Raw genomic sequence first — 27,914 nt, 5'->3', positions numbered from 1 at the left:
CATTGCGATGACAGGGGTCATGGAGCATTGTGATGATAGGGCCATGGAGAATTGTGATGACAATGGTCATGAAGCCTTGTGATGAAAGTGGTCATGGAGCATTGTGAATAACAGCGCTATGGAGCATTGTGAAAACAAGGGCATGGAGCATTGTGATGACAAGTGGAATGGAGCATTGTGATGAAAGCGGTATTGGAGCATTGTAAGGAAAGGGGTCACGGATCATTGTGATTACAGGGATCATGGATCATTGTGATGACAAGAGTCATGGAGCATTGTGATGACTGTTTTCATGGAGCGTTGTGATGACAAGGGCCATGGAACTTTGTGATGATATTTTCAAGGAGCATTGTGATGACAAGGGCCTGGTGCATTGTGATGAAAGGGGTACTGGAGCATTGTGAGGAAAGGTGTCATTGATCATTGTGATGACAAGGGTCATGGAGCTTGGTAATGACAAGGGCCATGGGGCATTGCAATGACAGGGGTCATGTGGCATTGTGATGACAGTGGGCATGGAGCATTGTGATGAACGGGTTCATGGAGCACTGTGATTACAGGTGACATGGAGCACTGTGATGAAAAAGCCATGGAGAATTGTGATGAAAGTGGTCATGGAGCTTTGTGATGAAAGGGGTCATGGGGCATTGTGTTGAAAAGCGCCATGGACCACTGTGATGACAAGAGTCCTGGAACATTGGGATGACACGGGCATGGAGAATTGTGATGAGAAGAGTTCTGGAGCATTGTGATGACAAGGGCATGGAGCATTGAGATTACAGGGACCATGGAGCATTGTGATGACAAGGGCAGTGACCACTGTGATGACAAGTGGCATGGAGCATTGTGATGAAAGTGGTACGGGAGCATTGTGATGGAATGGGTCATGAATCATCGTGATGGCAAGGGTCATGGAACACTGTGATGACAGGGATCATGGAGAATTGTGATGAAAGTTGTCATGGAGCATTGTGATGAAAAGCGCGATGGAGCATTGTGATGACAAGGGCCATGAAGCATTGTGATGACGCTTGTCATTGAGCATTGTGATGACAAGTGAATGGAGCATTGTTATGACATGAGTTCTAGAGCATTGTGATGACAAGGGCATGCAACATTGTGATTACAGGATCCATGGAGCATTGTGATGAAAAGGGCATGGAGCATTGTGATAACAGTGGTCATGGGGCATTGTGATGACAGGGGACAAGGAGCATTGTGATGAGAATGGTCTTGGAGCAAAGTGATGACAGCAGTCACGGAGAATTGTGATGGCAGGTATCATGCAGCATTGTGATGACAAGGGCATAGAGCACTGTGATGACATGTGTCATCAAGCATTGTGATGACAGGGGTCAGGGAACATTGTAATGAAACGGGTCATGGATCATTGTGATGAACAGGGGTCATGGAGCATTGTTATGAAAGTGTTCATGGGGCATTGTGATGACAAGGGCCATGGAGCACTGTGATGACAGTGGTCATGGAGCATTGTGATCACAAGGGCCATGGAGCATTGTGATGAAAAGGCATGGAGCATTATGATTAAAAAAGCCATGGAGCATTGTGATGACAGGGGTCATGGAGAATTGTGAGAAATTTGTCATGGAACATTGTGATGGAAATCAGCAGGGAGCATTGTGATGAAAAGGGACGTGGAGCATTGTGATGTAAGGTGTACTGGAGCATTGTAATGAAAGGTGTCATGGGTCATTGTGATTACATCGATCATGGAGCACTGTGATGACAGAGGCCATGGATCATTGTGATGACAGGGGACAAGGAGCATTGTGATGAGAATGGTCCTGAAGCAATATGATGACAGCGGTCACGGAGAATTGTGATGGCAGGTATCATGCTGCATTGTGATGACAAGGGCATAGAGCATTTTGATGACATGGGTCATCGAGCATTGTGATGACAGGGGTCATGGAGCATTGTGATGAAGGAGGTCATGGGGCACTGTGATTACAGGGGCCATGGAGCATTGTGAATACAAAAGCCATGGAGCATTGAGATGATAATTGTCATGGAGCATTGTGATGAAATTGGTAATGGATCTTTGTGATGACAAGTGTCCTGTAACCTTTTGATGACACGGTTTATGGAGCATTGTGATGACAAAGGCCATGGCAAATTGTGATGACATGTGTCCTGGGGCATTGTTATGACAGTGGTCATCTAGCATTGTGATGAAAGGTATCAGGGAACACTGTGATGACAGGGACCATGGAGCATTGTGATGACAAAGACCTTGGAACATTGTGATGACACGGTAATGGAACTTTGTGATGACAAGAATTCTGGACCATTGTGATGAAAAGCGCATGGAGCATTGTGATTACAAGGGCCAAGGTGTATTGTGATGCAAGGGCAGGGAACATAGGGATGACAGGGGTCATGGAGCATTGTAATGACACGGTCATGGAACATTGTATTGACAAGAATTCTGGAGCATTGTTATGACAAGTGTCATGGAACATTGTGCTGACAGATATCTTGGAGCATTGTGATGAGAGTGGCCTTGGAGCTATATGAAGACAGGTGTCATGTGGTATTATGATGACAGTTGTCATGGAGCATTGTGATAAAAGGGGTCATGGATCACTGTGAATACACTGGCCATGGAGCACTGTGAATACAAAGGCCGTAGGGCATTGAGATGACAGGGGTCATGAAGCGTTGTGATGAAAGTGGTCATGGATCATTGTGATGACAAGTGTCCTGGAACCTTGTGATGACACAGTTCATGGAACATTGTGATGACATGGGCCATGGCGAATTGTGATGACAGGTGTTATGGGGCATTGTGATGACATTGGTCATCTAGCATTGTGATGAAAGGTATCACAGAGCACTGTGATGACAGGGGCATTGGAGCATTGTGATGACAAAGGCCATGGAGCATTGTGATGACAAGTGTCATGGAGCATTGTGATGACACAGGCATGGAGCATTATGATGACAAGAGTACAGGAGCATTGTTATAAAAAGGGCATGGAGCATTGTGATTAGAGGGACCATGGAGCATTGTGATGACAAGGGCAGGGAACATTGGGATGACAGGAGTCACGGAGCATAGTGATGACAGTGGTCATCTAGAATTGTGATGAAATATATCATGGAGCACTGTGATGCCAGGGGCCATGGAGCATTGTGATGAGAAAGGGCTTGGAACATTGTGATGACAAGTGTCATGGAGCATTGTGATGACATGGGCATGGAGCATTATGATGACAAGAGTACTGGAGCATTGTGATGACAAGGCATGGAGCATTTTGATTACAGTGGTAATGGAGCATTGTGATGACAAGGAACATGGAGCATTGCTGTGACAAGTGCCATGGAGCATTGTGATTATAAGGGCATGGATACTTGTGATGACAATGGTCATGGTGTATTGTGTTGAAAGGGGTCATGTAGCTTTGTGAGGAAAATGGTATTGGGGCTTTGTGATGAAACTGGTCATGGAGCACTGTGATTACAGGGGCCATGGAGCATTGTGATGATAAGGCCATGGAGAATTGTGATGAGAATGGTCATGAAGCATTGTGATTAAAGTGGTCATGGAGCATTGTGATTAAAGGGATCATGGGGTATTGTGATGACAAGGGCATGTAGCATTGTGATGACAAGTGGCATGGAGCCTTGTGATGACAGGGGTCACGGAGCATTGTGATGACAAATGCCATAGAGCATTGTGATGACAGGGATCATGGAGCATTGTGATGACCTGGGCCATGGAGCATTGTGATGACAAGGATCATAGAGCTTTGTGATGATAAGGTTCATGTAGCATTGTGATGACACGGGAATGGAGCATTTCAATGACAAGAGATCTGGAGCATTGTGATGACAAAGTCACGGAGCATTGTGATTTCAGGGTCCATGGAGCATTGTCATGACAAGGGCATGGTGCATTGTGATGACATGTGGCATGGAGTATTGTGATAAAAGTGGTACTGGAACATTGTGAGGAAAGGGGTCATGGATCATTATGATGACAAGGGTCATGTGGCATTGTGATGTCAGCGGCATGGAGCATTGTGATCACTGGGACCATGGAGCATTGTGATGACAAAAGCCATGGAGCTTTGTGATGACAGGTGTCATGGAGCATTGTGATGAAAGGGGTCAGAGGGAATTGTAATGACAAGGGCCATGGAGCATTGAGATGAAAGGGGTCAGCGAGGATTCTGATGAAAGTGGTCATTGAGCATTGTGATGGAAAAGGCCATGGAGCATTTTGATGACAAATGTCATGGAGCATTGTGATGAAAGGGGTCATGGATCATTGGGGTGAAAGGGATCATGGGACATTGTGATGACAAGCGCCATGGAGCATACTGATGACAAGGGCCCTGGAGCATTTTGATGACACAGGCATGGAGCATTGAGATGACAAGAGTTCGGGAACATTGCCATGACAAGGCATGGACCTTTGTGATTAGAGGGGCCATAGAGCATTGTGATGAAAAGGGCATGAAGCATTGTGATGAATGGGGTCATGGATCAGTGTGACTACAGGGATCATGGAGCATTGTGATGACAAGGGTCATGGAGCATTGTGATGAGAAGGTCCATGGAGTATTGCGATGACAGGGTTCATGGGGCCTTTTGATGACAGGGGTCATGGAGCATTGTGATGAAAGGGGTCATGGAGCACTCTGATTACAGGGGCCATGGAGCATGGTGAATGACAAAGGCCATGGAGCATTCTGATGACAGGTGGCAAGGAGCATTGTGATGAAATGGGTCATGGATCATTGAGATGACAGTGGTCATAGAGCACTGTGATTTCAGGGGCCATGGAGCATTGTGATGAAAGTGGTCTGGAGCATTGTGATTAAAAGGGTCATGTCGCATTGTGATTACAAGGGTCATGGAGCATTGTGAAGAAAAAGGTCATGGAGCATTTTAATGAAAGTTGTCATGGAGCATTGTGATGAAAAGCAGCAGGGAGCATTGTGATGACAAGGGCCATGGAGCATTGTGATGACAGGTTTCATGGGGCATTGTGATGTCAGGGACATGGAGCATTGTGATGAAAAGGGTCATGGAGCACTGTGATGACTGCGGCCATGGAGCACTGTGATGACAAAAGCCATGGAGCTTTGTGATGACAGGTGTCATGGAGCATTGTGATGAAAGGGGTCATAGGGAATTGTGATGACAAGTGTCATGGAGCATCGTGATGACAAGGGTCATGGAGCATTGTGATGACAAAGGCCATGGAGCATTGTGATGACAGGGTTCATGGAGCATTGTGCTGAAAGAAGTCATGGATCATTGTGATGACATGGGTCTTGGAGCATTGTGATGATAGGGCCATGGAGAATTGTGATGACAATGGTCATGGAGCACTGTGATGAAAGTGGTCATGGAGCATTGGGGTGAAAGCGATCATGGGACATTTTGATGAAAAGCGCCCTGGAGCATACTGATGACAAGGGCCCTGGAGCATTCTGATGACACAGGCATGGAGCATTGTGATGACAAGAGTTTGGGAACATTGCCATGACACGGACATGGAACACAGTGATTACAGGGGCCGTAGAGCATTGTGATGACAAGCGCATGGAGCATTGTGATGAATGGGGACATGGATCAGTGTTACTACAGGGATCATGGAGCATTGTGATGGCAAGGGTCATGGAGCATTTTGATGAGAATGGTCATGGAGTATTGTGATGACAGGGTTCATGGGGCCTTGTGATCACAGGGGTCATGGAGCATTGTGATGAAAGGGGTCATGGAGCACTCTGATTACAGGGGCCATGTAACATGGTGATGACAAAGGCCATGGAGCATTCTGATGACAGGTGTCAAGGAGCATTGTGATGAAATGGGTCATGGATCATTACGATGACAGGGGTCATGGAGCACTGTGATTTCAGGGGCCATGTAGCATTCTGATGACAGGTGTCAAGGAGCAATTTGATGAATGGGTCATGGATCATTGCGCTGACATTGGTCATGGAGCATTGTGATGACATAGTTCATGGGGCTTTGTGATGAGAGGGAGCATGGAATATTGTGATGAAAGTGGTCAAAGAACATTGTGATGACAGTGTTCATTGAGCATTTTGATGACACGGGCATGGAGCCTTGTGATTACAGGGGCCATGGAGCATTGTGATGACCAAGGTCATGGAGCATTGTGATAACAGGGGTCATGGAGCATTGTGATCACAACGACCATGGAGTATTGTGATGACAGGTGTCATGGGGCATTGTGATGAGAAAGGCCATGGAGCATTGTGATGACAGGTGTCATGGAGCATTGGGATGAATGTGGTCATGGAGCATTGTGATGAAAATTGTCATGGAGCATTGTGATGAAAAGCACCAGGAAGCATTGTGATGACTCGGGCTTGGAGCAATGTGATTACAAGGGCCATGGAACATTGTGATGACAAGGGTATGGAGCATTGTGATTACAAGGGTCATGGAGAATTCTGATGGCTTGGATCATGGAGCATTGTGATGACAAGAGATCTGGAGCATTGTGATGACAAGAGATCTGGAGCATTGTGATGACAAGGGCAAGGATCATTGTGATTACATGGGCCATGAAGCCTTGTGATGACAAGGGCATGGAGCATTGTGTTCACCAAGGTCATGGAGCATTGTGATGACAGGTGTCAGGGAGCATTTTGATGAAATGGGTCATGGATCTTTGCGATGACAGGGGCATGGAGCATTATGATGACAGGGCTCATGGGGAATTGCGATGACAGTGGTCATGGAGCATTGTGATGAAATGGGTCATGGAACAGTGGAATTACAGGGGCCATGGAACATTGTGATGACAAAGACAATGGAGCATTTTGATGACAATGGTCATGGAGCATTGTGATGTAAGGGGTAATGGATCATTTAGATAACTGTGTTCATGGAACATTGGGATGATAGGGGAAGGGAGCATTGTGATGACAATGGTTATGGAGCATTGTGATGAAAGGGTTCATGGAACATTGTGATGAAAGGGGTCATGGTACATTGTGATGACAAGGGTCATGGAGCTTTGTGATGAAAGTGGTTATGGAGCACTGTGATGAAAAGCGCCATGGAGCATTGTGAAGACAAGTGTCCTGGAGCACTGTGATGACATGGGCAAGGAGAATTGTGATGAGAAGGTTTCTCGAGCATTGTGATGACAAGTACATGGAACCTTGTGATTACATGGGTCATGGAGCATTTGATGACATGGTCATGGACAATTGTGATGACAAGGGGCGTGAAGCATTGTGATGAATGTGGTACTGGAACATTGTGATGAAAGGGGTCATGGATATTTGTGATTACAGGGATCATGGGTCATTGTGATGACAAGGGTCATGGAGCATTGTGATGAAAGTGGTCATGGAGCATTGTGATAACAAGGGCCATGGTGCATTGTGATGACAACTGCATTCAGCACTGTGATGACAAGGGGCGTGGACCATTGTGATGAAAGGCATACTGGAGCCTTGTGAGGAAATGTGTCATGGGTCATTGTGATTACAGCGATTATGAAGCATTGTGATGACAGGGTTCATGGAGCATTGTAATGACATGGGTCATGGAGCATTGTGGTGATAGAGCCATGGAGAACCCTGATTACAATGATCATGAAGTATTGTGATGAAAGTGGTCATGGAGCACTATGATTAAGGGAACATGGGGCATTGTGATTACAAGTGCATGTATCATTGTGATGACAAGTGGCATGGAGCATTGTGATGAAAGGGGTACTGGAGCATTATGAATAAATGGGCCACTGAACATTGTGATGACAAGGGCATGGAGCATTTTGATGAAAGGGGACAAGTGACATTGTGACAACAAGGTCCATGGAGCATTGTGATGAAATAGGTCATGAAGCATTGTGATAAAAGTTGTCATGGAGCATTGCGATGAAAAGCACAAGGTTGCATTGTTATGACAAGAGCCATGGAGGATTGTGATGACAAGTGTCTTGGAGCATTATGATGACAGGGGTCATGGAGCATTGTGATGACAAAAGCCATGGAGCATTGTGATGACAGGAGGCATTGGGCATTGTGATAAAAGTTGTCATGGAGCACTGTGATTACAGGAGCCATGGAGAATTGTGATGACAATGGCCATGGAGCATTGTGATGACAGGGGTCATGGAGCATTTTGATGAATGGGGTCATGGATCATTGCGATGACAGGGGTAATGGAGCATTGTGATGATATGCGGATGGAGAATTGTGATGACAGTGGTCATGGAGCATTGTGATGAAAGGCGTCATGGAGCATTGTGATGACAAGGGCCCTGGAGCACTGTGATGACATGGGCATGGATCATTGTGATGAGAAGTGTTCTGGAGCATAGTCATGACAAGGGCATGGAGCATTGTGATTACAGGGGCCATGGAGCATTTTGATGAAAAGTGCAAGGAACATTGTGATGAAAGAGGTATTGGAGCATTGTGAGGAAAGGGGTCATGGATCATTGTGATTAAAGGGATCATGGAGCATTGTGATGACAGAAGTCATAGAGCTTTGCGATGACAAGGGCCATGGAGCATTGTGATGAGAGGGCTTATCTGGCATTGTGATGACAGTGGTCATGGATCATTGTGATGAAAGTTGTCATGAAGCACTGTGATTACAGGGGACATGGAGAATTTTGATGACAATGGCCATGGAGCATTGTGATGACAGGCATCATGGAGCATTGTGATGAAAGGGGTCATGGATCATTGTGATGAAAATGGCCATGGAGCAATGTCATGAAAAGCGCTTGGAGCATTGTGATGACAAGGGCCATGGAACATTGGGATGACAGAAGTCATAGAACACTGTGATGACAAGGGCCATGGAGCATTGTCATGACAGGTGTTATCTGGCATTGTGATGAGAGTGGTCATGGAGCATTGTCATGAAAGGTGTCATGAAGCACTGTGATTACAGGGGCCATGGAGAATTTTGATGACAAAAGCCATGGAGAATTGTGATGACAGGCATCATGGAGCATTGTGATGAAAGGGGCATGGAGCGTTGTGATTAAATGGGTAATGGAGCGTTGTGATGAAAAGCGCCATGAAGCATTGTGAAGACAAGTGGCCTGGAGCATTGTGATGACACGGGCATTGAGAATTGTGATGAGAAGGGTTCTGGAACATTGTGGTGACAAGTACATGGAGGGTTGTGATTACATGGGCCATGGAGCATTTGATGACAAGGTCATGGACCATTGTGATGACAAGGGGCATGGAGCATTGTGCTAAAAGGCATCCTGGAGCATTGTGAGTAAAAGTGTCATGGATCACTGTGATTACAGCGATCATGGAGCATTGCGTCGAGAGAGGTCATGGGGCATTGTGATGACAAGAGTTCTGTAGCATTGTGATGACAAGGGCATGGAGCATTGTGATGACAGGTGTCATGGAGCATTGTGATGACAAAAGCCATGGAGCATTGTGATGACAGGGGGCATTGGGCATTTTGATGAAAGTTGTCATGGAGCACTGTGATTACAAGCCCCATGGAGAATTGTTATGACAATTGCCTTGAAGAATTGTGATGACATGAGTCATGGACCATTTTGATGAATGGGGTTATGGAGCATTGCCATGACAGGGGTCATCGAGCATTGTGATGATATGGGCATGGAGAATTGTGATGACAGTGGTCATGGAGCAATGTGATGATAGGTGTCATGGAGCATTGTGATGGCAAGGGCCCTGGAGCATTGTGATGAGGCGGGCATGGATCATTGTGATGACAAGAGTTCTGGAGCATTGTCATGACAACTGCTTGGAGCATTGTGATTACAGGGGCCATGGAGCATTGTGTTGACACGGGCATGGAGAATTGTGATGAGAAGGGTTCTGGAGCATTGTGATGACAAGTACATGGAAGGTTGTGATTACATGGGCCATGGAGCATTTGATGACAAGGTCATGGACCATTGTGATGACAAGGGGCATGGAGCATGGTGCTAAAAGGCATCCTGGAGCATTGTGAGTAAAGTGTTATGGATCCCTGTGATTACAGCGATCAGGGAGCATTGTGATGATAGGGGTCACGGAGCATTGTCATGACAAGGGCCGTGGAACATTGTGATTACAGGGGTCATGGGGCATTGTGATGACAGGGGTCATGGAGCATTGTGATGAAACTGGTCATGGAGCACTGTGATTACAGGGCCATGGAGCATTGTGATGACAAAAGCCATGGAATATTGTGATGACAGGGGCCATGGAGAATTGTGATGACAAGGGTCATGGAGCTTTGGGATGACAGGGGGCTTGGAGCATTGTGTTGTCACCGGCATGTAGCATTTTAGAAAATGGTCATGGAGCATTGTGATGATAAGGGCATGGAGCCTTGTGATGACAATGGTCATGGAGCATTGTGATGACATGGCTCATGGAGCATTTTGATTACTGTGGAGCATTCAGCACATTGGTCCATGACCCCTTTCATCAGAATGTTCCATGGCTCTTGCCTTCACAATACCCCATGGCCCCTTTCATCACAAGGCTCCCTGACGTCTTTCATCACAATGCTCCATGATCATTGTCATCACAATGATCCATGACCCCTTTAATGAAAATGCTCCATGGCCCTTGTCATCACAATGCTCCATGATCATTGCCATCACAATGCTACATGCCCTTTTCATCACAGTGCTCCATAGCCCCTGTAATCACAGAGCTCCATGACCCCTTTCATCACAATGCTCCATAGCGTTTTTCATCACAATGCTCCATGACCACTTTCATCACAATGCCCCATGACCCCTGTAATCAAAATGTTCCTTGACCCCTTTCATCACAATGCTCCCTGCTGCCTGTCACCACAACGCTCCATTACCCCTGTCCTCACAATGCTCCACGGCCCTTGTCATCACAATGCTCCATGGCGCTTTTCATCACAATGATCCAGAGCCTCAGTGCCTGAGTTGGGAGTAGTATCAATTCCATAGTTAGGGACAGTGTCAGAGCCTGAGTTGGGAGTAGTATCAGGGCCTTAGTTAGGGACAGTGTCAGGGCGTGAGGTAGGAGTAGTCTCAGGGCCTTATTTAGGGAGAGTGTCAGTGCCAGAATTAGGAGTAGTGTCAGGGCCTAAGTTAAAGACAGTGTCAGGGCCTGAATTAGGAGTAGTCTCAAGGCTTAGTTAGGGACAGTGTCAGTGACTCTGTTAGGAACAGTGTTAGGACCTGACTTAGGAGTAGTGTGAGAGCGGTATTTAGGGACAGTGCCAAGGCCTGTGTTGTGAGTAGTGTAAGGGACTAAGTTAGTGACAGTGTCAGTACCTGAGTTGGGAGTAATGTCAGGGCCTTAGTTAGGAACAGTGCCAGTGCCTTACGTGGGAGTAGTATCAGGGCCTAGTTAGGGACAATATCAGTGCCTATGTTGGGAGAATTTTCACCGCCTTAGTTAGGGAGAGTGTCAGTGCCTGAGGTGGGAGTAGTGTCAGGGCATTAGAAAGGGACAGGGTCAGTGCCTGAGTTGGGAGTAGTATCAGGGTCTTAGTTAGGGACAGTGTCAGTGCCTGAGTTGGGAGAAGTCTCAGGGCCTTATTTAGGGACAGTGTCAGTGCCTGAGTTGGGAGTAGTGTCAGGGCCTTAGTTAGGGACAATATCAGTGGCTGAGTTTGGAGTAGTGTGAAGGCCGTAATTAGGGACACTCTCAGTGCCTGAGTTGGGGGTAGTGTCAGGGCCTTTGTTAAGGACTGTGTCAGGGCTTGAGTTGTGAGTAGTGTCAGGGACATAGTTAGCGACAGGTTCAGTGCCTGATTTGGGAGTAATGTCAGGGCCTTTTCTCTGGACAGTGTCAGTGCCTGAATTGGGAGTAGTGTCAAGGCCTTGTTAGGGACACTGTCAGTGCTTTTGTAGGGAGTAGTTTCACTGCCTTATTTAGCGAAAGTGTCAGTGCTGTGTTGGTAGTTGTGTCAGAGCCTTAGTAAGGGACAGTGTCAGTGGCTGAGATGGGAGTAGTGTCAGGACCTTAGTTACGGACAGTGTCAGTCACTGAGTTGGGATTAGTGTCAGGGTCTTTATTATGCACAGTGTCAGGGCCTGTGTTAAGAGTAGTGTCAAGGCCTTAATTTGGGAGACTGTCAATGTCTGATTGGGAGTATTGTCAGACCCTTAGGGACAGCGTCAGTGCCTGAGTTGGGAGTAGTGCCAGGGCCTAAGTTACGGACAGTGTTAGGGCCTGAGTTAGGAGTAGTCTCAGGGCCTTAGTTAGGAACAATGTCAGTGACTGTGTTAGGAATAGTGTCAGTGCCTGAGTTAGGAGTAGTCTGAGACCAGTAGTTAGCAACAGTGTCAGGGCCTGAGTTGTGAGTAGTTTCAGGGACTTAGTCAGTGAAAGTGTCAGTGCTGGTGTTGGGAGTAATGTCAGGGCCTTAGTTAGGGACAGTGTCAGTGACTGATTTGGGAGTAGTGTCAGGGCCTAGATAGGGACAGTGTCAGTGCCTGAGTTGAGTATAGGGTCAGGGCCTTAGGTAGTGACAATGTCAGTGCCTGAGTTGGAAGTAGTATCAGGGCCTTAGGGACAGTGTCAGTGGCTGAGATGGGAGTAGTGTCAGGCTCTTTGTTAGGGACAGTGTCAGGGCCTGAGGTAGAAGTAGTCACAGGGCCTTAGTTAGGGAGCGTGTCAATGCCTAAGAAAGGAGTAGTGTCAGGGCCTAAGTTAGGGACAGTGTCAGATCCTGAGTTAGGAATAGTGTGAGGGCCTTAGTTAGGGACAGTGTCAGTGCTTGAGTTGGGAGTGCTGTCAGGGCGTTTTAGGGACAGTCTCAGTGTGTATGTTGGGGGTAGTATCAGGGCCTTAGTTAGGGACAGTGTCAGGGCCTGAGGTAGAAGCAGTTTCATGGCCTTAGTTAGTGAGCATGTCAGTGCCTAAATAAGGAGTCGTGTGAGGGCCTAAGTTAGGGACAGTGTCAGAGGCTGAGTTAGGAGTAGTGTGAGGGCCTTAGATAGGGACAGTGTCAGTGCGTGAGTTGGGAGTAGTGTCAGGGCCTTACTTAGGGTCGGCGTCAGTGCCTGAGTTGGGAGTAGTGTGAGGGCCGTTGTTAGGGACACTGTCAGTGCCTGGGTTAAGTGTAGTGTCAGGGCCGTTGTTAGGGACACTGTCTGTGCCTGAGTTGGGAGTAGTGTCAGGGCCCTAGTTATGGACTGTGTCATTGCCTGAGTTAGGAGTAGTGTCAGGGCCTTAGTTAGGAGTAGCATCAGTGCCTTTGTTAGCTATTGTATCAGCACCTCAGTTAGGAATAGTTTCAGGGCCTTATTTAGGGACAGTGTCAGTGCCTGAGTTAGGAGTTTTGTCGGCTTTAGTTAGGGACCTTTTCAGGGCCAGACTTAGGAGTAATGTCAGGGCCTTCCTTAGGTATTGTATCAGCGCCTGAGTTAGGAATAGTGTCAGTGCCTTAGTTAGGGACATTGCCAGGGCATGATTTAGGAGTAGTGTTAAGGCGTGAGTTTTGAATAGTGTCATAGCCTTAGTTAGTGACAGTGTCAGTTCCTGAGTTAGGAGTAGAGTGAGGGCCTAAGTTATGGACAGTGTCAGTGCTGAGTTCGTAGTAGTATCAGGACCTTAGTTAGAGACAGTGTCAGGGACTGAGTTAGGAGTATTGTCAGAGCCTTAGTTAGGGACAGTGTCAGTGCCTGAGTTAGGAGTAGTGTCAGAGGCTTTGTTAGGGACAGTGTCAGGACCTGAGTTAAGAGTAGCGTCACAGCTTTAGTTAGGGCCAGTGTCAGGGCCTTAGTTAAAACCAGCGTCAGGGCCTACGATAGGAATCAGATCAGGACCTGTGTTACGAGTAGTGTCAGGGCCTTAGTTAAGGACAGTGTCAGGGCCTGAGACCTGACTTATTCCTTACTCTCCTCACTAAGGACTTTTGACACTACTGCTAACTCAGGCCCTGATAATGTCCCTAACTAAGGCCCTGACACTTTCCCTGGTTAAGATCCTGAACTTCTCCTAACTCAGGCCCTGATACTGTCGCTAACAATGGCCCTGACACTACACCTAACTTAGGCCCCGAAATGATACCTAACAAAGGCTCTGTTGCTAGTCCAAACTAAAGCCCTAAAATTGGTCCTAAATAAGGCCTTCACACTAATCCTAACTCAGGCCCTAACACTGTCCCTAGCTAAGGCCCTGACAGTACGCCTAACTCAGGCCCACATACAATTCCTAACAATGTCTCTGATGCTAGTCCAAACTAAGGCCCTGAAATTGGTCCTAAATAAGGCCTTGACACGAATCGTAACTCAGGCCCTACCACTGTCCCTAACTAGGTCTCTGACAGTACACCTAACTCAGACCCTGACACTGTCCCTAAGCAAGGCCCTGACACTACTCCTAACTCAGTCCCTTACACTGTATCTAACAAAGTCACTGATGCTAGGCCTAAATCAGGCCCTCAAAGTGTCTGTAACTAAGGCCCTGCTGCCATCAGTATGTAAAGTCCTGACATTATCCTGAGCTAATATCCTGACCTATGTCTTTCCAAAGTCCTGAAACTGTCCCAAAGTAAGCCCTGACGCTGTCCGTAAGTGAAGACCTGAGGCTGTCCCTAACTCAGGCCCTGAAGCTTTCCTTAACTGAAGCCTTGAAGCTGTGACTAACTCAGGCGCTGATCATGTATTTCACGAAGACCTTAATGCTGATCCAGCAAAGACGCTGATGCTGCTCCAAAGTCATGCACTGACAGTGTGCCCAGCAAAGGGCCTGACACTAGGCCTCACTCAGGCCCTGTCCCTCTCCTGATGTCAGGCCCTGACACTGTCACTAACTAAGGCCCTGACTCTACTCCTAACTCAGTCCCGTACATTGTACCTAACAAAGGCTCTGATGCTAGTCGTAACTCAGGGCCTGACACTGTCTCTAACTAAGGGCTGCTGCCATCAATATCTAAAGTCCTGACATTATCCGGAGCTAATATCCTGACCCATGTCTTACCAACGTCCTGAAACTGTCCCAAAGTAAGCCCTGACGCTGTCCCTAAGTGAGGCCCTGCAGCTTTCCCTAACTAACTCAGGCCTTGATGCTGTGACTAACTCAGACCCTGATCATGTCTTTAACTAAGACCCTAAGGCTGATCCAACAGAGGCCCTGATGCTGCTCCTAAGTCATGCCCTGACAGTGTCCCCAGCTAATGGTCTGATGCTAGGCCTCATTCAGACCCTATCGCTCTCCCTAAGTCAGGCTCTGATGCTGTCCCTGCCTGAAGCCCTAACACACTGGTTCTGAATAAGGCCCTGAGTGTCTCAGTAACAAAGGTCTTCACACTATCCTTAGGTCATTTCCTGACACTATCCCTACATGTTAAACTGACACTGTCACTAGCTAACATTCTGCCTCTTATCCTAACTGAAGCCCTTAGGCTGTGCCTGCCTCAGGCACTGAATTTAGTCCCAAGACCGTGAAACTGTCCCGAACTAAGGCCTAGATGCTCGTCCTACATCTGGCCCTGACACTGTCCCTAACTAAGGCCCTCACACTATTGCTAACTGAGGACCTGACACCGGATCTATCAGGGGCCCGCTACTCCTAACTAACGCCTTGACACTGTCCCTAACTTAGGCCCTGCTACCATCAATATCTAAAGTCCTGACATTATCCTGAGCTAATATCCTAACCCATCTCTTACCAAGGTCTTGAAAATCTCCCTAAGGAACCCCTGATGCTGTCCCTAAGTGAGGCCTTGAGGTTGTCCCTAACAGAGGCCCTGATAATATCTTTAACATAGCCCCTGAGGATGATCCTCCCCTGGCTCTTATGTTGCTCCTAAGTCATGCCCTGTCACTGTCCCTAGCTAAGGCCCTGACGCTAGGCCTCACTCAGGCCCTGTTGCTCTCCCTAAGTCAGACTCTGACGCTGTCCCTACCCGAAGCCCTGACACTCACTGGTCCTAAATTAGGCCCTGTTGCTCTAAGTAACTAAGGTCTTGACACTATCCGTAGGTCATTTCCTGACACTATCCCTAGACCTTAACCTAATCTTCTCTTTAGCTAATGTCGAGATTAGCTAAAGAGATTCATTAGAACGAGATTCTTTCATCTTCTTAATATAGCTTTCTTAAAAACATAATTTTTATAGTGTTACTAACTTTAAACAAAATATACTCAACTGCTGTGGAATATTCCTTCATAGGAGTGTGCATGGTTCACTTCTGCATGTGCTTGTGGTGGTGTTCAGGTTGCTTTCAGCTGTAGATCCTCTTATGCTAGCTAAATCCCTGATTCTGCCCCTAAATGAGGCCCTGAATTTAGGTCTGAGGCTGTGAACCTCTCCCTAACTGAGGCCTGGAGGCTCGTCCTAACGCAGGTCCTGACACTGTCCCTAACTAAGGCCCTGACACTACACCTAACTCAGTCACTGGCACTGTACCTAACAAAGGCTCTGATGCTAGTCCTAACTTAGGCCCTGATACTGCCTCTAACTAAGGCCCTGCTGCCATCAGTATCTGAACACCTGATATTTTCCTGAGCTAATATCCTGACCCATGTCTTACCAAGGTCCTGAAACTTTCCCAAAGTAAGCCCTGACGCTGTCCCGAAGTGAGGCCTTCAGGCTGTCCCTAACAGAGGCCCTGATAATATCTTTAACGAAAACCCTAATGCTGATCCTACAGAGGCGTTTATACTGCTCCTAAGTCATGCCCTGATACTGTCCCTTACTCAGGCCCTAAAGATAGGCCTCACTTAGGCCCTGTTGCTGTAACTTAGTTAGGCTCTGACGCTGTCCGTACATCAAGCCCTGGCACTGGTCCTGATTAAGGCCCTCACGCTGCTGCTCACTAAGGCCCTGATGCTCTCAATGACTAAGGTCTTCTCTTTATCCCTTGGTCATTTCCTTTCACTATCTCTGGCCTGGAACCTGACTCTGTCCCGAGATAATCTCCTGCATCTTATGCTGACTGAAACCCTAATGCTCTCCCTAACTAAGGCCTTGACTACTCCTAACTAAGGCCATCACACTGTCTCTAACAAAGGCCCAGAATCTGTCCCTAATATAGGCCCTGCTGCCAGCAATAACTAAAATCCTGACCCTCTGCTGAGCTAATATCCTGACCCATTTCTAACCAAGGTCTTGACACTGTCCCTAAGAAAGCCCTGTCGCTGTCTTTAAGTGAAGACCTGAGGCTGTCTGTAACTCAGACCCTGAAGCTTTCCCTAACTGAGTCCTTGACGCTGTGACTAACTAGGGCTCTGGTCATGTCTTTAACTAAGAGCCTAAAGCTGATCCAACAAAGGCACTGATGCTGCTCCTAAGTCATTCCCTGACAGTGTCCCCAGCTAAGGGCCTGACATTAGGCCTCACTCAGGCCCTGTCACTCTCCCTAAGTCAGGCCCCGATGCTGACCCTACCTGAAGCCCTAACACTGGTTCTGAATAAGGCCCTGATAGTCTCAGTAACAAAGGTATTCACACTATCCTTAGGTCATTTCCTGACACGATTCCTAGCCTTTACCCTAACCCTGTCCCGAGCTAATGTCCTACATCTTATGCTAACTAAAGACCTTATGCTGTGCCAACCTCAGGCACTGAATTTAGTCCCAAGGCCGCTAGACTGTCCCTAACTACGCTCCATGCCCTCATCGTCACAATGCTCCGTGACCACTCTCATCACAATGCTCCATGGCCTTTGTCCTCAAAATGCCCCATGCCCCTTTCATCTCAGTGCTCCATAACAACTGTCATCACAATGCTCCATGGTCTTTGTCATCACAATTCTCCATGGCCCCTGTAATTACACTGCTCCATGACTCCTTTCATCAAATGCACCATGAACACTGTCATCACAATGCTCCATGGCACTTGTCATCACAATGTTCCCTCGTGCTTTTCACCACAATGCTTCATGAAAACTTTCATCAACATGCTCCATGACCTCTTTCTTCACAATGCTCCATGACCATTGTCCTCACAATGCCACATGACCCTTTTCATCACAATGCTCCATGACCACTTTCATCACAATGCTCCATGACAATTGTTATCACAATGCTCCATGCCCTTGTCATCACAATGCTCCATGGCCCCTGAAATCACAGTGCTCCATGACTCTTGTCATCGCAATGATCCATGAGCCATTTCATCACAATGCTCCTTGACACCTGTCATCAGAATGCTCCATGGCCTTTGTCATCACCATGCTCCACGGCCCCTGTAATCAGAGTGCTCCATGACCCCTTTCATCACAATGCTCCATGACCACTGACATCACAATGCTCCATGGCCCTTGTCATCACAATGTCCCATGACCCAATTCATCACAAAGTTCCATGCCCTTGTCATCACAATTCCGCATGGCCCCTTTCATCACAATGCTCCCTGACCATTATCATCACAATGCTCCATTATACCTGTAATCACAACGATCCATGACCCCTTTCATCACAATGTTCCATTAATTCTTTCAACGCAATTCTCTATGAACCTTGTCATAACAATGCTCCATGTCCTCCTCTTCACAATGCTTCTTGACCCTTGTCATCACAATGCTCCTTGCCCCATGTCATAACAATGCTCCATGCCCTTGTCATCACAATGCTCCATGGCACCTGTTTACACAATTCTCCAGAACCCTTGTCATCACAATGCTCCATTGCGCCTGTTTACACAATTCTCCAGAACCCTTGTCACCACAATGGTCCATGCTCGTGTCATCACAATGCCCCATGACACTTTTCATCACAATGCTCCATTACCCCTGTCTTCACAATGCTCCATGACCCGTTTCATTTCAATGTTCCATTTCCCCTTTCATCACAATGATCCATGGCGCTTGTCATCACAATGCTCCATGATCCCTGTAATCACAATTATTCATGACCCATTTCATCACAATGCCCCATGATCCCTGTCATCCCAATGCTCCAAGGCCCCTGTATTCACAGAGCTCCATGACTCCTTTCATCACAATGCTCCATGACACCTGTCATCAAACTGCCCCATGACGCCTGTCATCACAATGCTCCATGGCCCTTCTTAGCACAATGCTCCATAACCCTTGTGATCACAATGCTCCATGATCCATGTCGTCACAATGCTCCATAGCCTTTGTCATCACAAGACTCCATGACCCCTGTCATCACAATGCTCCATGACCCCTTTCATCACAATTTTCCATGACACATTTCATCACAATGCTCCATGACACCCGTCATCGCAATGATCCATGATCTTTTCATCAAAATGCTCCGTGACCCCTTTCATCACAATGCTCCATGGTCCTTTTCACACATTGCTCCATTGCCTTATCATCACAATGCTCCATTACCCCTGTCATCGCAATGATCCATGATACCTTTCCTCAAAGTGTTCCATGTCCCTTGTCATCACAATGCTCCATGGCCTTTGGAATAACAATACTCCATGACACCTTGCATCAAAATGCTCCATGACCATTGTCATCACAATGGTCCAGTACCCATTTCATTGCAAAGCTCCATGCCCCATTTAATCACAATGCTCCATAACCCCTGTCCTCACAATGCTACATGGACATTGTCATGAAAATGCTCCCTGGCGCTTTTCATCACAATGCTCCATGACCACTTTCATCACAATGCTCCATGACTCCTTTCATCACAATGCTCCATAGCACTTGTCATCACAATGCCCCAAGACCCCTTTCATCACAATGCTCCATGACCCCGTCATCACAATGCTCCATTGCCTTTGTCATCACAATGCTCCATGTTCAGTGTAATCACAGTGCTCCACGACCCCTGTCATCATAATGCTCCATGGAATTTGTCATCATAATGCTCCATGACAATTGCCATCACAATGCTCCATGAGCCCTGTCATCACAAAGCTCCATTACGCTTGTCATCATAATGCTCCATGATCCCTGTCATCACAATGCCCCATGGCCCCTTTCATCACAATGCTCCCTGACGTCTTTCATCACAATGCTCCATGACCATTGTCATCACAATGCCCCATGACCCCTTTAATCAAAATGCTCCATGACCCATTTCATCACAATGCTCCATGATTATTGTCATCACAATGCTCCATGCCTATTTCATCACAGTGCTCCATGGCCCTTGTAATCACAGTGCTCCATGACCCCTTTCATCACAATGTTCCATGACCCCTCTCACCACAATGCTCCATGCCCCATTTCATCACAATGTTCCATGCCCCCTGTCATCACAATGCTCCATGGCCACTGTAATCACAATGCTCCTAGACCCTTATAATCACAACGCTCCATGCCACTTGTCATCGCAATGTTCCATGGCCCTTGTCATCACAATGCTCCATAGAGCTTGTCTTAAGAATGCTCCATGATGCCTGTCATCACAATGGTACCTGACCACTTTCATCACAATGCCCCATAACCCCTTTCATCAAAATGCTCCATGGCCCTTGTCATCACAATGCTCCTAGGTGCTTTTCATCACAATCCTCCGTGATCCCTTTAATCACCATGATGCATGACCCTTTCATCACAATGCTCCATGTCCCCTTTTCATCACAATGCTCCATGACCCCTTTTCATCACAATGCTCCATGAATATTTTCATCACAAGGCTCCATGCCCTTATCATCACAGTGCTCCATGAACCCTTTTATCACAATGCTCCATGGCCCTTGTCATCACAATGCCCCATGACCCCATCCATCACAATGCTCCGTTACCCCTTTCATCAAAATGCGCCATGACCATTGTCAACACAATGCTCCATGACCCATGTCATCGCAATGCTCCATGACCCTTGTCATCACAATGGTCCATGGCCCCTGTCATTCACAAAGCCAAATGACACCTGTCATCACAATGCTACATGGCCCTTATCATCACAGAGCTCCACACCCTTGTCATCACAATGCCCCATGACCCCTGTCATCACAATGCTCCATGACCCCGTTCATCACAATGCTCAAAATTACCCCTGTAATCACAGTACTCCATAACCCTTTTCATCACAATTCTTCATGCCCATTTTTATCACAATGAGCCATGCCCATTTTCATCAGAATGCTCCATTACCCCGTCTCATGTCCCCTTTCATCACAATGCATCACAATTACCCCTTTAATCACAGTGTTCCATAACCCCTTTCATCCCAGTGCTCCATGCCCCCTGTCATCACAATGCTCCATGACCCCTTTCATCACAATGCTCCATTAATCCTTTCATTGCACTGCTCTATGACTTTTGTCATCACAATGCTCCCTGCCCTTCTCATCACAATGCTCCATGACCCCTTTTATTACAATGCTCAATGCCCCCGTCATCACAATGTCCCATGATCTCTGTCATCACAATGCTCCATGACCCCTGTCATCACAATTCTCCATGATCCCCTTCATCACAATGCTCCATAGCCACCTTCATCACAAAGCTCCATGAACCTTGTTATAACAATGCTCCATGATCCGTGTCATCACAATGCTCCTTGAACACTTTCATCACAATGCCCCATGACCCCTGTCATCACAATGCTCCATGACCACTGTCAGCACAGTGGTCCATGACCCTTTTCATCACAATGTTCCATGGCTCTTGTCATCAAAATGCCCCATGGCGCTTGTCATCACAATGCCCCGTGGCGCTTGTCATCACAATGCTCCATGGCCCCTTGTCATCACATTGCCCCATGGCCCCTTTCATCACAATGCTCCCAGACGTCTTTCATCACAATGCTCCATGACCACTTTCATCACAGTACTCCATGTGCCCTGTTCATCACAATGCTCCATGACCCCTTTTCATCACAATGCTCCATGACCCCTTTCATCAAAATGCACCATGACCATTGTCATAACAATGCTCCATGACCTCGTTCATCACAATGCTCCATGACCCCTTTCCTTACAATGCTCCATGGCTCTTGTCATCACAAAGCTCCATGGCGCTTGTCATCACAAGGCTCCATGACTGCTGTAATCACAATGATCTATGACCCCTTTGATAAGAATTCTCCATTACACCTTTCATCACAATGATCATTGACCCCTTTGATAACAATTCTCCATTACCCCTTTCATCACAATGATCCTTGGCGCTTGTCGTCACAATGCTCCAAGATCCCTGTAATCACAATGATCCTTGACCCCTTTCATCACAATGTTCCATGGCCGCTTACATCACAATGCTCCATAACCCCTGTCATCACAATGTTCCATGACCCCTTTCACCACAAAGCTCCAAGATCCCTGTCATCAAAATGCCCCATGACTCCTATCATCACAATGCTCCATGGCACTTGTCATCACAATGCTCCATGACCCCTGTCATCACAATGCTCCATAGCGCTTTTCATCACAATCCTCCATGACCACTTTCATCACAATGCTCCATGACCATTTTCATCACAATGCTCCATGACCACTTTCATCAAAATGCCTCATGAACCCTGTAATCACAATTCTCCATGGCCCTTGTCATCACAATTCTCCATGACCCTTGTCATCACAATGCTCCATGCACTTGTCATCACAATACTCCATGACCCTTGTCATCACAGTGCTCCATGGCGCTTGTCATCACAATGATCCAGAGCCTTAGTTCCTGAGTTGGGAGTAGTATCATTGCCTCAGTTAGGGAAAATGTCAGTGCCTGAGTTGGGAGTAGTGTCAGGGCCTAAGTTACAGACAGTGTCAGGGCATGAGTTAGGAGTAGTCTCAGGGCCTTAGTTAGGGACAGTGTCACTGCCTGTGTTGGCAGTAGTGTCAGGGCACTAGTAAGGGACAGTGTCAGTGCCTCAGTTGTGAATAGTTTCAGGGCCTTAGATAGGGACAGTGTCAGTGCCTGAGTTGGGATTAGTGTCAGGGTCTTTCTTAGGGACCATGTCAGGGCGTGAGTTATGAGAAATCTCAGGGCCTTAGTTAGGGACAGTGTCAGTGACTGTGTTAGGAATAGTGTCAGGGCCTGCTTTAGGAGTAGTGTGAGAGCGGTAGTTAGGGACAGTGTCAGAGCCTGAGTTCAGAGTATTGTCAGGGACATAGTTGCAACACTTTCAGTGTCTGATTTGGGAGTAATGTCAGCGCCTTAGTTCTGGACAGTGTCAGTACCTGAGTTGGGAGTAGTGTCAGGGCCTTAGTTAGGGACAGTGTCAGTGCCTGAGTTGGGATTAGTGTCAGGGTCTTTATTATGGACAGTGTCAGGGCCTGAGTTAAGAGTAGTGTCAAGGCCTGAATTTGGTAGAGTGTCAGCGCCTGAGTTGGAAGTAGTATCAGACCCTTATTTAGGGACACCATCATTGCCTGAGTTGGGAGTAGTGCCAAGGCCTAAGTTATGGACAGTGTCTGGGCCTGAGTTAAGAGTAGTCTCAGGGCCTTAGTTAAGGACAGTGTCAGTGACTGTGTTAGGAATAGTGTCAGGGCCTGAGTTAGGAGTAGTTTGAGACTGGAAGTTAGGAACAGTGTCAGGGCCTGAGTTGTGAGTAGTTGCAGGGCCTTAGTTAATGACAGTGTCAGTGCCAGAGTTGGGAGTAGTGTCAGGGCCTTAGTTAGGGACAGTGTCAGTGTCTGAGTGGGGAGTAGTGTCAGGGTCTTTCTTAGCGACAGTGTCAGGGCCTTAGCTAAGAGTAGTGTTAAGGCCTTAGTTAGGATGAGTGTCAGTGCCGGAGTTGAGAGTAGTGTCAGGGTCTTTGTTAGGGACAGATTCAGGGCCTGAGGTTAGAGTAGTCTCAGGGCCTTAGTTAGGGAGAGTGTCAGTGCCTGAGTTAGTAGTAGTGTCAGGGCCTAAGTTATGGACAGTGTCAGTGCCTGAGTTAGGAGCAGCGAGAGGGCTTTTCTTAGTTATCGTGTCAGGGCCTGAGTTAGGAGTAGTGTCAGGGCCTTAGTTAGGTACAGTGTCACGGCCTGAGTTAGGAGTATTCTCAGGGCCTTAGCTAGGGACACTGTCACTGACTGTGTTAAGAATAGTGTTATGGCCTGATTTAGGAGTAGTGTGAGAGTGGTATTTAAGGACAGTGTCAGGGCCTGTGTTGTGAGAAGTGTAAGGGCCGAAGTTATCGACAGTGTCAGTGCCAGAATTGGGAGTAAAGTCAGGGACTTAGTTAGGGACAGTGTCAGTGCCTGAGTTGGGAGTATTGTCAGGGTCTTTTTTAGGGGCAGTGTCAGGGCCTGAGTTAAGATTATTATCAAGGCCTTAGTTAGGGAGAGTGTCAGTGTCTGAGTTTGGCGTAGTGTCAGAGCCTTAGTTACGGACAGCGTCAGTGCCTGAGTTGTGAAGAGAGTCAGGGCTTTAGTTACGGACAGCGTCAGTGCCTGACTTGGGAGTAGTGTCAGGGCCTTAGTTAGGGACAGTGTCATTGCCTGAGTTGGGAGTAGTGTCAGGGCTTTAGTTAGGAACAGTGTCAGTGTCTGAGTTGGGATGAGTGTCAGTGTCTTTATTATGGACAGTGTCATTGCCTGAGTTGGGAGAAGTGTCAAGGCCTTAGTTAGGGTCAGCGTCACTGCCGGGGTTGGGAGTAGTGTCAGAGCCTTATTTAGGGATAGCTTCAGTGTCTGAGTTGGGAGTACTGTCAGGACCTGTGATAGGAGTATTCTCAGGACCTTAGTTAGGGACAGTGTCAGTGACTATGTTAGGAAGCGTGTTAGGGCCTGATTTAGGAGTAGTGTGAGAGTGGTATTTAGGGACAGTGTCAGGGCCTGTGTTGTGAGTAGTGTGAGGGCCTAAGTTGTCGACAGTGTCAGTGCCTGAGTTGGGAGTAATGTCAGGGCCTTAGTTAGGGACAGTGTCAGTGCCTATGTTGGGAGTATTTTCACTGCCTAAGTTAGGGACAGCGTCAGTGCATGAGGTGGGATTAGTGTCAGGGTATTAGTAAGGGACAGTGACAGTGCCTGAGTTGGGAGTAGTGTCAGGGTCTTAGTTAGGGACAATGTCAGTGGCTGAGCTGGGAGTAGTGTCAGGGTCACTGTTAGGGACAGTGTCAGGGCCTGAGTTAAGAATGGTGTCAAGGCCTTAGTTAGGGAGATTTTTAGTGCCTGAGTTGGGAGCAGTGTCAGAGCCTTAGTTAGGGACCTCATCATTGCTTAACTTGGGAGTAGTATCAGGGCCTTAATTAGGGATAGCTTCATTGCCTGAGTTGGGAGTAGTGTCAGTGCCTTAGTTAGGGACACTGTCAGTGCCTGAGTTGGGAGTAGTGTCAGGGACATAGTTAGGGGCAGTGTCAGAGCCTCAGTTGGCAGTAGTATCAAGGCCTTAGTTGATGGACAGTGTCAGGGCCTGAGGTAGGAGTAGTCTCAGGGCCTTATTTAGGGAGAGTGTCAGTGTCTGATTTATGGGTAGTGTCAGGGCCTAAGTTATGGACAGTATCAGTGCCTGAGTTAGGAGTAGTGTGAGGGCCTTTCTTAGTTATACTGTCAGGGCCTGAGTTAGGAGTAGTGTCAGGGCCTTAGTTAGGGACAGCTTCAGTGCCTGAGGTGGGAGTAATGTCAGGGCCGTGTTTAGGGACAATGTCAGTGCCTGAGTTGGGAGTAGTGTTAGAGCCTTAGTTAGGCACATTATCAGTGCCTGAGATGGGAGTAGTGTCAGAGCCTTAGTTAGGGACGGTGTCAATGCCTGAGTTGGGAGTAGTGTCAGGGCCTTAGTTAGGGACAGTGTCATTGCCTGAGTTGGGAATAGTATCAGTGCCTTAGTTAGGGACAGTGTCAGGGCCTGAATTGGGAGAAGTCTCTGGGCCTTAGTTAGGAACAGTGTCAGTGACTGAGTTGGATGTAGTGTCAGGGTCTTAGTTAAGGACAGTGTCAGGGCATGAGTTAAATATTGTGTCAAGCCTTAGTTACGTAAAGTGTCAGTTCTTGTGTTAAGAGTAGTGTAATGGCCTTAGTTAGTGAGTGACAGTGCCTGAGTTAGGAGTTGAGTCAGGGCCTTAGTTAGGGTAGTGTCAGTTCCTGAGTTAAGAGTAGTGTCAGGGCCTTAGTTAGGGACAGTGCCAGTGCCTGAGTTGGGAGTAGTGCCAGTCCCTTAGTTAGGGACAGCCTCAGTGCCTGAGTTGCGAGTAGTGTCAGAGCCATAGTTAGGGACGGTGTCAGTGGCTGACATGGGGGTAGTGTCAGGGCCTGAGTTACGGACAGTGTCAGTGCCTGAATTGGGATTAGTGTCAGTGTCTTTATTACGGATAGTGTCAGGGCCTGAGTTAAGAGTAGTGTCAAGGCCTGAATTTGGGAGAGTGTCAGTGTCTGAGTTGAGAGTAGTGTCAGACCTTTAGTTAGGGACAGCGTCAGTGCTTGAGTTGGGAGTAGTGTCAGAGCCTAAGTTACGGACAGTGTCAGGGCCTGAATTAGGAGTAGTCTCAGGGCCTTAGTTAGGGACAGTGTCAGTGACTGTGTTAGGAGTCACTGTATTAGGAGCATTGTGATGAGAGGGGGCATGGAGAATTGTCATGACAGGGTCAGGAGGCATTGCGATGACAGGAGGCCTGGAGCACTGTGATGAAAGTTGTCCTGGAGCATTGTGATGAAAAGCACCATGGAGCATTGTGATGACAAGAGCCATGGTTCATTGTGATGATAAGTGTAATGGAGAATTGTCATGATATGGGTCACGGAGCATTGTGATGACACGGTCATGGAACATTGTGATGACAAGAATTCTGGATCATTGTGATGAAAAGGGCATGGAGCATTGTAATTACTGGATACATGGAGCATTGTGATGACATAGGCAGGGAATATTGTGATGACAGCGGTCAGGGAGCATTGTGATGAGAGGGGCCTTGGAACATTGTGATGACAGGCGTCATGGGGCATTCTGTTGACAGGGGTCATGGAGCATTGTGAAGACACGGTCATGGAACGTTGTGATGACAAAAATTCTTGAGCATTGTGATGAAAAGGGCAGGGAGCATTGTGATGACAAGTGTCATGGAGAGTTGTGATTATATTGGTCATGGAGCATTGTGATGACACGGTCATGGAACATTGTGATGACAAGAATTCTGGTGCATTGTGATGAAAAGGGCATGGAACATTCTGACGACATGGGCAGGGAACATTGTGATGACAGCAGTCATGGAGCATTGTGATGAGAGGTTCCTTGGAGCATTGTGATGACAGGCGTCATGGGGCATTGTGATGACAGTGGTCATGGAGCATTGTGATGAGAGGTGTCTTGCAGCATGGTGTTGACATGTGCATAGAGCACTGTGATCAGAAGAGATATGGAGCATTGTGATGACAAGGGCATGGTGCATTGTGATGACAAGTGGCAAGGAGCATTGTGATGAAAGGGGTACTGTAGCATTGTGAGGAAAGGAGTCATGGATCATTGTGAGGACAGGGGTCATGGAGCTTTGTGGTGACAAGGGCCATGGAGCATTGTGATGACAGGGTCATGGGGCATTGTGATGACAGAGTGCATTGGGCATTGTGATGACATGAGGCATGGAGCACTGTGATGAAAGTTGTCCTGGAGCATTGTGATGAAAAGCACCATGGAGCTTTGTGATGACAAGAGGCACGGACCATTGTGATGACAAGGGTCATGCAGAATTGTGATGACATGTGTCATGAAGCTTTGTGATGACACGGTCATGGAACATTGCAATGAGAAGAATTCTGCCGCATTGTTATGAAATGGGCATGGAGCATTGTGATTACAGGGGACATAGATCACTGTGATCACATGGGCACGGAACATTGTGATAACAGGGGTCATGGAGCATGGTGATGAAAAGCACCATAGAGCATTGTGATGACATGGGCCATGGAGCATTGTGATGACACGGGCAGGGACCACTGTGATGACAAGAGATCTGGAACTTTGTGATGAGAAGGACATGGAGCATTGTCATGAAAATGGCACTGGAGCATTGTGAGGAATGGCGTCATGGGTCACTGGGATGACAGGGGTCATGGAGGTTTGTGATGACAAGGGCCTTGGAGCATTGTGATGACAGGGGTCCTGGGGCGTTGTGATGACAGTGGGCATGGAGCATTGTGATGATAAGGGCATGGTGCATTGTAG

General features: G+C 47.4%; 2 long non-coding RNA genes across 3 annotated transcripts in view; both read left to right on the top strand.

Moving 5' to 3' along the window:
* The window catches only part of LOC309667434, a 74,172-nt gene that overhangs the window by 38,703 nt on the left and 7,555 nt on the right, over positions 1 to 27,914 (top strand). The window contains exon 2 of one of the 2 annotated variants that reach the window (XR_014267772.1): positions 2,396 to 2,518. This is a non-coding gene — a long non-coding RNA (uncharacterized lncRNA). Of the gene's footprint in view, positions 1 to 2,372; positions 2,519 to 27,914 lie in introns of both variants that reach the window. The other variant, XR_014267773.1, reaches the window with a different exon arrangement.
* Positions 4,963 to 26,927, top strand: LOC309667433. Its single transcript, XR_014267771.1, has 2 exons — positions 4,963 to 5,002; positions 26,464 to 26,927. It is a non-coding gene; the product is annotated as an uncharacterized lncRNA (long non-coding RNA).

Source organism: Balaenoptera physalus (genome assembly GCF_965194825.1).
Source record: "Balaenoptera physalus genome assembly, chromosome: 9".
Lineage (NCBI taxonomy): Eukaryota > Metazoa > Chordata > Mammalia > Artiodactyla > Balaenopteridae > Balaenoptera > Balaenoptera physalus.
Note: the sequence above shows the minus strand (reverse complement) of the source record. Positions and strands in the feature narration are given on the sequence as shown.